Source organism: Topomyia yanbarensis, chromosome 2 (genome assembly GCF_030247195.1).
Source record: "Topomyia yanbarensis strain Yona2022 chromosome 2, ASM3024719v1, whole genome shotgun sequence".
NCBI classification, from domain to species: domain Eukaryota; kingdom Metazoa; phylum Arthropoda; class Insecta; order Diptera; family Culicidae; genus Topomyia; species Topomyia yanbarensis.
The window spans coordinates 334,805,668-334,822,226 of NC_080671.1; the positions used below are offsets into that span (position 1 = coordinate 334,805,668).

The 16,559-nt window shown below is 37.0% G+C and overlaps 1 long non-coding RNA gene across 2 annotated transcripts; it reads left to right on the plus strand.

Annotated features, from left to right (window-relative positions):
• The first annotated feature begins 11,625 nt into the window (after positions 1-11,625).
• Positions 11,626-12,611, plus strand: LOC131683979 (uncharacterized). Of its 2 annotated transcripts, none has more exons than XR_009304596.1 (3): positions 11,626-11,760; positions 11,851-12,223; positions 12,312-12,611. It is a non-coding gene; the product is annotated as an uncharacterized LOC131683979 (long non-coding RNA). The 2 variants fall into 2 exon arrangements; XR_009304595.1 differs by having other exon boundaries at positions 11,689-11,783.
• Positions 12,612-16,559: the final 3,948 nt, after the last annotated feature.

Here is a 16,559-nt window from a genome sequence, read left to right on the forward strand (position 1 = left end):
GATGGAAATAAAATGCATTTTTTTTAAATTAAATGTAAATTCAATGCGCATTCAGTGATCCGCCCCTAGATCAAGATAATAGTGGTGATAGTGCACCGTAATCCAACTATAAGCAACACATCCGTCATGTGATGAATAGGAATCTTTAGGGGAGTGCGGGTTAAGGCATATTCTGATGCAGATTAGTACCGTGAGTTGATATCTCAGTCCTTTTTCAATTTTTAGGCCCGAAACTATTGAAAAAACATTTTTTTTAGTTTCTTTTCTTTTAGGACAATAACACATCCAAACCCAAGCGACTTGCACGACTCTATAGGTTGCCTTATCTAATCTACCATAGTTTGCAGATGAAACTTGGGATCAGAGCCTAAAATTCTCATACCTATTCAATGAACGACGAAATTCAGAGAATTCATTTTCGTCCAGCGTTGCCATTATTTATTTCGGGAAATCAGCAAATTTGATATCACTGGCTGACGTAAAAATCCGCAAAAATCCGCAGGTAATAAAAGCCCTATTTTTTATTTTTTCTACCATTAAGGGCTTTTCAAGCTTTTTTACAATCTATTATCATTATGTATGAATAACTTATTTTTCAATTTTCAAATGTTTGACTGAACTAAAGGAGCTGTGGAAATCCGATCAGACGTTTATTTAGTTCTGCGCACCAGATATTTTCAAAAAGGAACATTTTAAAAAATCATGAATTGGAAATATAAAAATTTAATTAAATGATGGAAAAATCACAATTAAAACCTAATAAATTCCACAAATAAAACAAAAACAATTAAGATTAAAAAATAAAAGCATCGAAAAATTAAAAAAAAAACCTGAACTGAAAAAATTACCAAAAAGCACAAAAATTTAAGGATGCGTCAATCAAATTCAAAGGGACGGGCATAGCGTAGATAATAAATCGTTGGCCTCGTTCGCAGCTCACTTGGATTCAATTATCAATCTCGCACATAGAGTTAGAGAGTTTTCTAAAGTGATTTTTCTATCCTGAAAAAGGAGGCAAATGACCCTAAGGCTAAAACGTCTATAATCGAAATAAAAGCAATCTAACTCAGGAACTCACGAATTTAAAAATCAAAATGCTTCAAAATTTCAAGTTAAATGATTTAAAATTTTAGAAATTAAATACTTTAAAAATCTAAAAACTTTTAAATACTTAAAAAATTTAAAAAAAAAATATTAAAATCTGAGGATTTAAAAATTTAAAAGGTTCAAAATTTAGAAACCAAAAATTTTAAAAGTTGGAGATTTAAAAATCTAATAAACAATTAAGATATTAAATTTTTTTTGTAGGTTCAATTGGAAATTTAAAAATTTACAGGCCTAAACATTTAATTTGAAATTTTTGATGCTTTTATTTTAAAAATTTAAATGCATAAAAATTTAAAAATATAATTGTCACAAAATTTTAAAATTCAAAATATATTTGAGAATTCGAGAAGTTAAACAATTTTTAAAATTTAAAATATATTTGATAATTAGAGAAGTTAAACATTAAAAAATTCATAGATTTTAAAATTTGAAGATATGTCAATTGAAAATTTTGTGATATAAAAATTATATCAAAATTTGATAATTAAAAAGTTTAAAACATAAGATTTAAAGGATTAAACATTCAAAACTTTAAAATTCAAATATTTTAAAGTTTCATTTCTTCTCAAAATTTAAAAATCGGAAATAATAAAATTTGAGAATCCAAGAATTTTGAAAGTTAATTAATTGAAAATCAATAAGAAAAATTTTCATAAATTCAAAACAAAAAATTAAATCTTCATAAATTTGATTTTAAAGCATTATACTTTCAAAATTATGGACTTTGAAATCTGTAAAGTTTTAAAACTTTAGCGTTTTTAAATTTTAATGCTTAAAAATTTAATGTAATACTTAGAGAATAGTTGAAACAACGAGAAAAGCGGGATCGAAGAAACAATCTCAGTTTAAAATATTTTTTGTCGAACTTCAACACTTGTATTGTATTGTCGTCGATTAAAAAAAAAGTTACATCGCGCACTAACTTAAACCTATTTTTAATTTGAACGATTCTTTACTAATATTAAAATCAAACAAATGATAGACACTGTTGAAGAGTTGACAGCAAACATCCAACGGATTATTCTGGCCGTGCTGCGTGCAATGTGTTGAGCGTAGGAAAAAAAATCAATTATTCGGACAGATCTACCAGGAACGTTGAGGTTTTGCTAGAAGCGCAGGAGAGTCTACGTTGTCTGTCAGAAGGCCAAAAATGAAAAGTCGTTGCAAAACGATCCGTCTGTTTCGCAACGTAGGGAGATTGATGAAGGTACAGCGATCTTCATATGGAGGAAGCTGGAAACGATTTTGCCAGGGTAACCGACGAAGTGCAAACCTGATAAAGTTCTTCTGTACCCGTTCGATACGATTAATGTATATGGTGTGATACGGAGCCCAAATAGTAACGCCATATTCTAGAATACTGCGTACCAGTGTAATGCATAGTGTTGCGTTTGATGAGTCCAACTCGTGTAGAAGTGATTGTGCTGCATTTTTGAATATTCACACTCATTCCGTTTCTGTCACTTCAGTCAATGATCCTATCGACGTCCTTTTGCAATGCACAACATTCTACCATAGTTGTTATGACACGGTAAATTTTCAGATCATCAGCATACATGACGTTAGAAGACGATAATTCACTGCAGAGGTTGTTCACCTAGAGCACAAATAGAAGAGGTCCGAGATGACTCCCTTGAGGAACGCCAGATGAAATGTGGAAAGGATCCGAGAGTGTAGTTCCAAGTTGCACCGAGGCGCTACGGTTCGCAAGGTACGAGAAGATCCAATTAGTCAGCCAGTCCGGCTGTCCAGTCCGCCTTAGCTTTCCCACAGCAAGCTGATGAGGAACACGGTCGAAAATAATCAACACTTAATGTATTTTTATTGAGTTCTCAATGGTTGCTGAAACTATTTCGCTGAAATTCAGCAACCAAAATTTACTTTGCCGTTTCGAAATCAATTGTTTACTCGTTCCGGAAATTTCCTATCTGAGTTAAGTGAGTAGGGGAACATGGGAGACTTGACCAAGCGCAGAATTCTATTATTGGCTATGACGAATTCTATTAGGTTCCAAAAAAAAATTTCATGCTTTGTAATTTTAAAAGTTTGGAATGAAAGGTAATTTTAAAAGTTTGGAATGAAAAATACCTTTCCTTATAGAAAATATTCCGTAATTAATAAATTTAAATTAAATTATGTTTTTTTTTTTCAAACTTTGTATAAACATATCTACTTGACTAAAAATTACATTCAAAGTACTTATACCACATCTTATTTCTTATAGTGAAATTGGAATTATTATTACTAAAATTTGCACAACATTGAACGTAAGAACCAATTTTGGGAAGACTAGACCAAGTGACAATAATCTGAAGAAAGATACCAAATTTCTGATATTTACTACTCTGTGGTATCTACTGCTAATGTTAATCACGTCACACAAAAATCCCACCTAAAATACCAGTCTATATATTTTAGTATTAGTAGTCAAAGTTAGCAGTAATATGGATAATTTCGTAACGTGTGAACATGCAATGTAAGCAGTACAGATAATCCTTAAAAGGAAATACATTTAAAAATCGAAATTTTTGAAACGCAACCCTTCTATATTTTTTACTGTTACCTAAGGATTTGGACAATATGGAAAAAAGGATTGCAGTATGTTTTATGTCTTTATTTTTTGTCCGGATTTTTCAATTTTTTCTTGGACAAGTTTCCCCAGGCCTTGGTCAAGTTTCCCCGTAGTTGACCAGAGAAAACGTCCACAGAAAAACTTTTATATCTTTTGCAAAAATAATTTAAAAATTCTGCAAAAAAATCATGAACACGAACATTACCTTTCTACATCATATCTCAGTAGTTTTGAACGATTGAAAACTTTTTAGAGAGTTATGCAGGTTTAGCTGAAAACCTGGTCAAGTCTCCCCATGTTCCCCTATAAGTCAAAGTCGTTTACATTCTTGTACGCCAATTATTGCATAATTTAATTTATTAAAATAATATAATGTACGTATTGTGATTAAACATACAATTTAAAATTCAAAAATTAAGGCCATTTGATTCATTCATGAAAAATTCGCAAAAAATCCGCAAATTCAGAAAATCCGCAGAAAAATCCGCCACTCTATTTCAAATTGCGGAAAATCCGCAGGATTGCGGAAAAATCCGCAACTATGGCAACGCTGTTTTCGTCCTTTCCCTGCCTCTTCCGTTGCTAACTGCATGAAAAAATAAAACAGTAAAGGCGATGTCCCCTCCTCTCTCGATTCTATGAAAACGAGTAGCAGCAGCAGCGACTTTCGTTTTCCTATACTGCCCATAAAAGCATAAGAGTCCCATATTGAAAAACAGCAAGCCGAGAAAAACACTATTGAAGATATACATTCTCATTGAGCCTTATGGATGGGACAACCATGTTTTGGTATTTTTTTCGGTATTTTCATAGCAAACCGTGTAATCTTATTTGTTTATTGTGATTCAGTGGTGATACAGAATACAATCCAACAGATAACTCATTTTCGTCAAAAATCCATATGGGACTCTTATGCTTTTATGGGCAGTATAACAATCCGAAGTTGCAATTTCGTTTTGATGCATAATCTGCAATTTGCGATTTTCATTCATTAAATGAAATTAATGCAATGTGCATCTAATAATGCAACTAGAACATAGTTAAAATAAGAAATATGCACACCGATCAAGCTTCCGTCTTACAATACCATCTTTAGCTCGCAAATCTACAGAATCGAGCATCGACAAATAAATATCATTGCTAGTGTATGTTCGTTTCCCCAGCAGTAAGTTCAATATCGAATGTACCAATATCATTCTGAATCTCAAAGCGTGTGGAGAGAATAATGAAAACGCTCTGCTACATGCTTGCTTTGTCCTAGCCTGTTGTCTCATTTTCGATTTCGCACTAGCACAGTGGTATGGAAAGAAGCTTTGTTCTTTCGTTATTTTCGCCTGATTTTGGCAAATGAAAAAAACATTTTCCGACTCTGCTTGGGATGGCAGGCTGCTAGCGGATTGCAAAAGTACCAGATCATCCCGATCAGCGTGGCAAGCAGAAAGTTAGCAAAAGTTGAGCAAAGCGAAATTGATGCTGGCAGAGTTTCTGCGAGCATTTTGCGCGATTCGTGCGAAAATTCTGGCAACGAATTCGCTCAAATGCAACAACCATTTCTGACAGAAGCGGTTAAACCAACCGATGCTGCTCACTTTTATCCTGAATCTAGTCAGAAATGTACGGCCAAGATCTCTGCACGCTTCCTGCCACACCTTTGTCAGTTGTTTTGCTCGATTCGTGCTAAATTCTACCAGGTAGGAATTGCCAGGATCGTTGCACAGTTTATGTCCGAGTTATGTCAGGGTTTTGCTCGGTTCCTGTCAATATTTGCCAGAAAACGTGAGCGAAACCGAGATCGCCCTAGCTCAACCAGCCCGACAGGATACGCGCAGAAATCTGACAGGGCTGCCAAACCAAGACTTACAGAAATCTAGCAGAGCGGTCTCTGCCAGAAAATTTGCTCACTGGGATACTGTGTGGGGTGATGTCCCGGTTAACAATGAGGCGAACGCGATATTTGCCGATACGTCAGTTAGTAGGACAACTGTCAGTTTGTTGGTTGAATTTAATTAGTTTTTAAATTTAAAAATCAGAAAAAAATAATTAAGGTTTGAGAATGATATGAGTGTACTCGTAAGTGTAAAGACTATACCCGTTGGTGTCATCAACTACACAAATCAATACGCACGGTTAGGCTGTCAGAAACATTCTGACTTCGAGTCCGCTGCAAGCGGTATTTATTATATCAATCTCACACGAACGATCTCTCTCGGTTTCTCTCAATATCCCAACACATCGATAATGTGGGGTTTATTTAAACTTGGCCTTTTCTGATACACCACAATTCTTCCCTCTAAATAAATTCATACTTTAATCTTTAATTCAAGCTATCGAACTCGTTCTTCTTAACGAAACTTATCTTTTCTTATCTCTGACTGCGCTCATTGACGCTCCTAGCCTAACTTCAACCCTGATTTTCGATTGCGTTCTTTGACGCCCTGTGTTAACAATTCATTTGAAATATTTCATAAATTCACTTATTTCATTTTCTTAACTTCATATTAGCACGCCGATTTTTCAGCCTCTCTGATCTTCGTAAACTCGAATTATCCTCTTGGTTTCTTCTGTACAACATTATCCATATCGACCGGAAATCCCAGGAACTCTTCTTCAGAAATCGATCGGCTACGCTTAAGGTCCTTCCTACACGAAGTTGTCAAATTCCAACACCTATTGGTTTTTGGAACTTTCAATTGCGAGCGGTGTGCCTTTGCCACCACGCTTCCAATGGATATCTGGAAAATAGTAGGAGAGCACCGTTTTATAAATTTTGCTTCTATCCATCTAGAGCAATCTTTGGTATTGTGGTTTTTATACCATATTGTATCACCAGTGGTCAATTTAGCTATTGGATCACTGGGTACTATTGGTTTATCACATGGTCTTATATCAATATTTTTATCATCAAAAGAATTGTCAATTGTCTTTGGTTTATTAGCTTTCTTAGGGTTAATTAAATCTAAAAGTGTTTTAGGTGTATATTTAAACACTCTCTCAGACGGGAAGCTGCCATCCGTCGCTAAGCAAGTGTTCCTATAATTTATCAAGAATAAATTGATTTGATCCTCCGTATCCATATTCCTCACCTCATAATCGAAAAGAAATTTCTTCAACACTTCCTTTACAATCCTCACTGACCTTTCAGCCTGCCCATTGCTAGAAGGATTGTAGGGAGGGCTTTTCAATACTCTTATTCCTTGCTTTTCAAGAAAGGAAACGAAAACAGATGAGTTGAATGGAGGACCACCATCAGTTACGACCACATCTGGAAGACCGAAACGAGCAAAAAAACTTACAAATTTCTTTAAAACCTTACTCGTATCGGTTCCATTTCTCATCCACTCTACTTCTATCCACTTTGAAAAACTGTCTACTATAAGTAAAAACACCTTCTGCCCAAAGTAGAAGAAGTCAGCATGAATCCTACTAAATGGACGAACCGATGGAATCCATTGCGATTGGATTTTAGCTTTTGGCACCACTGCCATCTTGTTGCATGATTCGCATGAATGAACATAGGATTCAATTGCACCATTGATACCAAACCAATACACAGATCTACGAGCCATTTGCTTCATCTTTACGATACCAGAATGGTTTACATGCAATAGTTTCAAAATAGCTCTATGCATAGACTTTGGGATTACTACTCTGTCCTGGAAAATCAAACAACCATCAATTACTTCCAAGTCGTGTTGATTGGAAAAAACGTTTACTAAGTCCTTATCTATTCTTTCAGGCCAACCATTCTGGTGATACGAAATCAAACGCTGTAAAAATATATCCTGTTTTGTTTCAATGGCAATCCTAGAAAAATCAATTGGAACTTCTCGACTAAAATTAATGCTTTTGACGTATTCCTTATCACAATCTATAGGTACACCTTGCTCAAGCGGAAATCTAGAACAAAAATCAGCGTTGCCCATTTGTGCTGATGGCCTATGATGAATATCGAATTCGTAAATGGACAACTCCAAAATGTACCTTTGCAACCGAGTAACGTAAATTGAATTCTTACCCGCCTTTCCAAAAATACCAACAAGTGGTTTATGATCAGTGTATACTGTAAATTTGTGTCCATAAAGGAATTTGTGAAACTTTTTTATAGTGCATACTAGTGCTAAAGCCTCTAGATGCAAAATAGGATACGAACGCTGTGCCTTGTTGAGTGAAAAGGAGGTAAAACAAATTGGTTTCTCAGTATTGTTAACTACATGTGCTATGACTCCACCTAAACCGTATCCTGACGCATCAGTAACAACAACTATTGGCTTTTTGGGATCGTAAAATTCTAAAATATTTGCCTTCAGTAAAGCCGACTTGCTGTCCATGAACGCCTGTTCACACAAGGGGTTCCACTCAAACTTTACATCTTTTTTGAGCAATTGGTACAAACAATACAGCTTTGAAGACAATTGTGGCACAAATTTCCCATAATAGTTGACTAAACCTAAAAACGCTTTCAACTCGGTGACATTCTTTGGAGCAACAGCTTCACTGATTGTACGAACTTTATCTGGACAGGGAAGCAAACCATTATCAGTTATTATATGCCCCAGGTAAGGCAAATTCGAAACAAAAAAATTACACTTCTTCCAGTTAACCTTGATATTTGCCTTGCTCAACCTATCCAACACAGTAAAAAGTTTCCTACGACAATCCTCTAAGTCAGTCCCTGCTATCAACACATCATCCAAATACACGAAAACATTTTCCAACCCAGCCAACACCTGCTCCATAACCTGTTGAAAAATTGCCGCACTAGAAGACGCACCCTGCGGTAACCTGTTGTATGTGAACAATCCCTTAATCGTATTGATAACCATGAACTTCCTAGACCTCTCAGACAACGACAACTGTGTGTATGCTCCTTCCAAATCAAGCGAACAAAATACCTTGCAACCAGAAAGCCTAGCGAAAAGATCCTGTGCTATTGGAAGAGGATATGAATTGGGTATAATAAGTTTGTTTACCGACACCTTACAATCAATGACAAGACGAATTTCCTGATTTTTCTTCATGACCACTACCACCGGGGAAGCCCACTCGCTGGTTTTTATCGGGGTTATAACTTTCTCTTTCTCCAGCATGTCAAGATGTTCTATTACCCTATCGTGCAACCTATAAGGAACATCATACGCCCTCTTGAATATCGGCGTATCTTCTTTAAGCACCAAATCTGCTTCAAACCCGATGATCGGTTCCGAAAAATCCCTTTGAAAAACATTGGAAAACCGCTCCTTGATACCGGCAATAACTGCATCCTCGCTTCTATAAGACTCAACATTGTTAACCCTCAACGAACCTGTAAATAATTTCCGCCACTCTGGGAAAAATTCGTCCAACCAACTCCTACCTAACAAAGGTAAAAACTCATTTTTGCTATCCAAAACAATCATTTCTAAATTCCTATGCAATCCGTTCAAAACTACATCAACCATAACTTTTCCCTCAATCGACAAACTAGAACCATTTACCACAACTAATTTTCTTCTACATTTTTCAAGAGGCATTTTAAAAAATCGACTGTAAAGCTCTTTTCCAATCAATGTAATAGAAGAGCCACAATCAATTTCCATTCTTATTAATCGTCCCTGTATCTCCACATTTGTGAGACACGGTTCATTTATTCTAGATTTATTACCAACCATCATGCAAAGAAAATCACCTGATTCATTATCCGAAGAATCATCAGGGTTGACGCTGAACCTGCTGAAAAGCTGCTGCAGCTTCGCACCCGCTGCAGTACCAGGGTGGGGTTCATCCGCGAACTTCACTGTTGGTCTTCTCTTACTGTTGATAAATTTAAAACATTTCTTAAGAACGTGCCCCGGTTTCCCACAGTAGTAGCAAATCACGTTCTGTTTCGCGAATCCAAATTTTCTTCCATGTGAACCACTTCTGCTCCTATATCTATTTTTTTCCCCATTCGCATTCCTACTAAACCCTGACCTGCTTCTACTCCTGTCTCTTCCTTGCCTTTGAGCATTTTCAAATTCACCGCGCCGTCCTAAACGCCCTCTCACAGATGCCACCTGGTTTGCACCACCCGATATCATTCTTGCCCTTGACCCAGCAAGCTCCCAATTCACTAGCATACGCTCAGCTGTAGCCAACGTTAAATTTTCTTCTCCTAACATTTTTTGTTGTAACGCTTTGTCATACACTCCCATTAACAACTTGTCTCTAATAGCTGTATCTTTAAATTCTCCAAACTCACAATATTCTGCCTGTAACTTAACCGCTAAAACAAAATTCTCAGCCGTTTCATTCGGCTCCTGTACTCTATTATAAAATTTGAACCGCTGAATAAGATCTGACTCCTTTTTATCAAACCGCTCTTTCAGTTTTTTAATTATTTCAGCATATCTAAGCGTAGACAAATCGCTAGCCGGGTACAAGAGTTTCAACTCCTCAAAAACTACTGGCCCACTAAGGGTTATAAAAAGAGCTTTCTGAGAATTCTCAGCAACGTTGTTATATTGAAAAATGTAACCTAAGCGCTCAACATAGTTTGAGAAAGATGAACCAGGCGCATATGGTTCAATCGAACCCACAATGCTCGATGCCATATTCAACACACTGTCAACAGATGACCGAAGTAAACGCAGGTAGTAAAAAGGAAATATCAAAAACGCTTACCAGAACAGCTTTATACTACCAGACGGCCGCACACCACAGCAGCAGAAGCAGAGCGAGCTTTATAAACACTCCTGTAGTGGTGCAAATCATCCACTCTCAACCAGCGCAACAACTGTGTGTGCGTCTGAAGCTTTCCGTCGGATGCTGTCAGTCTGTTGCAACAAATTTAATAGTGTCACAACGGCGCCGGAGTTGTATGTTGCACTGCAACTCACGCAACACTAGCACTTCGAGTTGGTCGGAAACGAATAAAGAATATCTCCCTTTGGAGCAATCACAATTACCTAATGGAAGAAATAAAAGAAACTTTATTAACAATAACTTATAAAAGGGAATAATGTCTTCCAATTATACAACTGATTTTCCTTTGTTTTTTTTTTTTTTTTTTGAAAAAGGAATTTATAACACCATTGTGTCACTTCTAAAAGCTTTTGTCATTTTCTATAAATCTTTTCGTCACGCAATATCTTATTTTCCCGTCGGAAACAATATGATTTTTATTAAATGCACCTTTGCGCTCAACACTTAAACTTTTATTTACCGTCAACTTTTGATTAAGTGGAACTTTATCCACATGACCTTTGCCGCACCACAATTTAATCACTCTGTGCCTCCTGCACACACTTTTTTACTGTCTTTTCTTTATACTTTGCACACGCGAGTCTTTACTTTACACTTCGTCGCCACTTGTAAAGACTATACCCGTTGGTGTCATCAACTACACAAATCAATACGCACGGTTAGGCTGTCAGAAACATTCTGACTTCGAGTCCGCTGCAAGCGGTATTTATTAGCCGCGTCCTTAAATCCACCAGCAACTCATCGGTATTTTGATGACTTTTTGTTGCGGGAGAGTAAAGCGACGCGCTGTGACACCAGTGCGCAACATAAACAAAGCTTGTTAGTGTTGCGCGAGAGTCATCAGAATGCTCAACTACTAACCGTACGGTGCCGACCGATGCTTTGCTCAACAAACATGAATTGAGCGGTGGGAGATCAATAATACTCACATACGAACAGGGTCGCCAGGTGCACAGTTTAATCTGTGTTTCACAGAATTTCAGTAATCTGCACAGATTTTTAAAACCACGATTTTCCACAATTTTCTGTTATAATGCACAGACTAGTACAGATTTCTCAATTCTTCACCTCGCCTGCAATTTTCACCTCGTGCAAAGACTAAAAAAGGTCGCGACTTCTTGTTTTGTATACACTTGTACGTTTTCCTTAACACAGATTTCAAGAAATATTACCTGGCATCCATGCATACAAATATCAGTTTTTTTGCAGCCATTGAACGGTTTGTATTCCGTTGTACTTGATTGTAAATTCCGTAAATTCAGAATCATTTTCAATGCATAGCTTAATTTATTCCAGTAGTGTTACTAAGATCTGCGCATTCGTAATAATCAGTATGTGGATGTCCTGGATGACAAGCTTCGGTTGGTATCAGTTTTTGTTTTAGGTTGGGTGTATTTCTGGAACATTCCAAATTTAATTTAGAGTAGTTATGGAATCATTTTTATTTCTAGGAATCCATACGATTCATGTTGCCAAAATGAGAACAAACGATAGCAAACGGATGGTCAACTTGAGCGAACTTCGCAGGAAGAACCAGGCCGGGTTTACCGTTATTTTCGAACTGTTTTCCTTAATCCACGGCCACGAATGTGTGAAGAAAGCAATACTATGATTACGTTAGAGTGAAATTACAAAATATTTGGCAAACGAAACAAAACTTGGAGGTGATATTAATGTTCTGCTTCTTGGAGACCATCGCCAAGTCTCAGCTGTTGCATTACGTTTTGCACACATTTAAGTGTTGGTTTGACTGCTACTGTTACTACCGATCTGAAAATTGCTGAATGTCGATTGGAAAAATGCTGGCCAAGCGCAGTTCTGTAGGTATGTGTTGATGAGTTTAAAAAGATGAAACTAATCACAAGATTGTGCAACAGTGCTGCATGTTAATTTCTATTTTTGTTTGTTTTAGTACGAGTGTACAAAACTTCGTTGGAGAATGGATATGTGTTCCGATGACATCTGGTATTTCTAGTATTTCAGCAACCGCGTCGCGACCAACCGGAACGATGGAGACTGAAAGAGGTCGTCAAATAAAACGTGTTTTGACTGCTCGCTTACACTATCTTACATTTATACGGTTGACTAAGAACATCGGTGCAAATGGTGGAACAGGAACATTCACTTAGGGAAAAGTAAAGGTTCCCATCGTGCGGATAACGGACGACGATGATCGTCGAAAAGATATTTGATAGTTTTAAATTATTTTATTAATCGCGAATGAAATCCTTAGTTTAGAACAATATGACAGTTTTATTATTTATCACCTATGTTTAACCCTCTTTGACCGATTTCCTATAAAATGTTATACTACCCATGATCGCATAGTTGTCCCGTTTTCTATGAGATTTCCTATCTTTATGGGACTGACATGCGATCATGGGCAGTATAGATAATTGCACTTTAGAATGCCTATACCTTTCTGTTTTCTTACAATACAAATGTTAAATTAATGAACGCTCATTGGGTTAGTAAAATAAAAGTATATATAAGGTTTGTTCCAGTACCAGGAGAAACTGGAAGTACTCCGGAGGAATCGTTCCTGTACTCTCTTCTTCTCTTTCTTCTTCCTCTGGTAGCAAACCGGAGTAAAAAGGAGTAAGTATTTTTCGCTCTGTTTACTCCGGAGTAACTTCCGTGTACTGGAACAAACCAATAGTTCGATCATAGATTATTATTCCTATTTACGACGAATGCAAGATTCGTTCGAAAGCGATTTTAAAGTAACCCCATTTGATTTTACTGTGGTAAACGAGAATATAAAACTTTCGAACGAATCAAGAATCAGTAGCGACTGGCTCAAATGACACGTTTCCCATGTTGATCGGAGATGTGTGCCTTTCCGTGATTTGTCTTTTAATCATTTTTTGATAGGGTTTAGGGATAAGGAAAATATCTATTCTTCATTCCCAAGGGAATAAAGGGTATAAGGGAACAGCATAAGCTTCTTGTTTTAATTTTGCGATAAGTTTTATGTTCTAATAGCGGTTTAAGCAGCTTTCAAATTCTATTCAAGCTTAAACAGCTTGAAAGTTCGCTTAGAACTTTATGTGAGCTTTAAAGTGCGCTTTTAAGTATTATCCTAACTTACGGTTGCTTTTGTGGGTTAGGAACAATAGCATATTATTGAGTTGCAGCTCTCTGTACACAGGTTCAGCTATGTATGGAGAACCAAAAATCCGGATACGCAATTGCATTAATAATACTCAGCACGCTGAATAGTAGCCATGTGATAATTGAGTTTGCAATGTCCGGTCAGTGCCAGTGCTTGGAAAAACGTACAAATTCTTTGACATTTTCAAACTCACATCCGGCAGAAGCTTGTGTTTGAACGCAAGTTTACAAGAAAACGTTAATAGTTGGTATGTTCCGATGCAGCCCAAGAGCAAATCTTGTGCTTTATCTATTTTATCGACAGTGGTAGAATTGGTTCTGAATCAACGAAGTCGTTTGCAGCGTCCGCTCTAGCCAATTCATCCGCCCATTTATTTCCAGCAATACAAGATTGACCGGGTACCCATAGAATGTAGATAGCATTTGAAACGCAAAATTCTTCGATATGAGTTCGACATGTGATTACTAATTTCTCGAATCGGCTGAACTAAGTGGCAGCCTGACTGTCAGATTCAGATTTTTTTTAAAAAGGGGAGGGGGTTGTTAATGCTTTCAGCGTGAAAAAAAAACACTTTTTACGTATTTTTTAAAAATTGAATTAGGTAAAGCGACTTGATCAAAACTTTATCTTTTCAATACCATTCTGCAATTTTTCTATGCAAAAATATCGACAAGTGACTCGAAACTTTTTGAAGAACGTATCTGAAAAAACACGATTTGCGGTGTTATATGCCATTCAAAAACTACTTAACCGATTTATTTCAAATTTTGCATGTACATTCTATGTAAAAATATCTACCCCTAATGTACAAAAGTTTTTAACAATTCTCTTGACCCAAATTTCAAAAAAAAAACCCAAAGAAATGTTTTTTCCACGCTGAAACCCTTGTCCCCCTCCTTAACCGTAAATTTCCCGTAGAAGTGCCGATTGTACGCCACACAGAATCGCGAAGATTTCTCCTTGAAATTCAGTACAGTATCTAGCAAGCGAATGAGATTAGTTTAATCACAGAGAACAGACATATAAGCTAGAACAAACGATCCCGAAAAACCTGTGTAAACATTTAAATGAAAATACGTTAAAAATCACCATCGCATACAGGTTTGCATGCGTGAGTCACCATTGTATCCAAATTTGCACACAAGACCGGTATAGCAATTGCTGGCCGATCGAAGCGCCGACCAGTGGCAAGTTGCTACTTGCTGTTGTCATTTCAAAGTGACAGTTTTATTTCTTACACAAGTTGAAAACTTTACTTGTATGTCAGTTCTCAGTGGTTTAATCTCATTTTACAATAGAAACCAGCACCGGCTGGGCCCTTCAACATAGAATTAACAAAGAAATTACAAACTACGTATTCTTGAATTTGTCGCTCCAACCAGACAGCTATTTCTCGCGAGGAGGAATTCTCACATTCGAAGTATTGAAACAAAAACTACATATGAGTGTATAATCACTTGGAGCTCATATACTCATCCCAAGTAACCAACGATATATCGGATTACTATTCCAAAGCTTTAAGACGGTATGCATAAGAAAGTGCTTCTTGTTTCAGAAACACATATAGTGGTTTTATGTTCAGGAGTGCCTCTAGAGCAGCATTAGGTGTTGTGAACGCACCATTCATAGCCATCAAGACAATCCTTGGAAATGATTTAACTTCGATTGGATTGTCATGATTTCTCCAGTAACACAAGGCACCTGTATACCAGTATTGGTAACAATTGTTGTGTAGATCGACTGAATGTACTTGGGTTTGAATCCCCAAGATTTGCCAATAGTCCGTCTATATAGCCCGAAGGCCATGCAAGCTTTCTTGACTCTGAAACAGATGTGTCCAATTAAGTTGTAAAACAATAATTACCCCAACTTAACTTGATCTGCGCCAATAATTTCAAAGTCAAAGAACTGCAATGGTTGAGCTCCGGTTGTAATTCTACTTTGCGTGAATAACGTCATTAATGTTTTTAGATTAACTGGAAGTCCAACATGAAGGCACCATTGCTCAGCATCACATAAGGCTTGCTGTATCAAATCAAATAGTGTGTTAATGCAAATACTGGTGATCATATGTTGAAAACCCAAGCTCATTAAGTTTCCTCAACAAGCCATCGGTGACAAGGAGGTTCCATAGAAACGGGAGCAGCACTACGTTGAGGTCATCCGCAGACACTCAGTTTCCTTATCACTACTTGACCTAAGGATGAACGCAGATATCGGTTGCTAAGCATTGTGTGTATCCAATTCGTGATATATGAAGGTACACCATAACTTCGTGCTGCTTCCAAAATAGATTCGAAAAACACGTTGTCAAAAGCACCTACAATAGCAAGAAAAACTCCTAAGCTTTATTACTTTTGCGAAATGTTAAATGTTGTAAACATCATTGTGTAACTGGACGGTAGTAGACTTTCCCCGCTGATATGCATGTTGCATTGCATACAACAACAGGTGGTCGATTTAAAGCTCGGGTCGCGTTAATTTTTCTCTAACTCGCTTCGATCAACTTATCACGGGAAAGGTCGATTACTTACCCGTAAAGTGTTGTTTAGTTAAGTTCGCTAAAAGAGCAGATATTGTTATTGTTATTTATCGCAGTGTGCAATCGGGCTGTCTCAACAACCTATTTCTGCAACCTATGTTCTGCGACCGAGCACGCGGCTTCCCATGAGCGTTATGGCGGCTCAGAGGCTGTCCTTCCATGTTGCTCAGGGATACATTGCTCCTATACACATCCATGCATACAGGCATACATAGGGGCTTACATTCATACATACTTTCATACATACATACATACAAACTATTTGGCACAAGTTTAGAGCGTGTAACGTCGGGTCATCTACTCTGTCATCCTATGGAAAATCATTCTATCATCGCCTTGGGGTCAACGTCATATTGGAAAATTTCGCATTGAATCCGCTTCTGTCTCTTCCTAATCTCCTTTTTGTCTCCTACGTAATTGAAACAGTAAACATACTAGCAGTATTAGTCCTTATTCGTGAATACTTTTCCTAAAACTGTGCTGTTTCATCTCTATCTTATAAC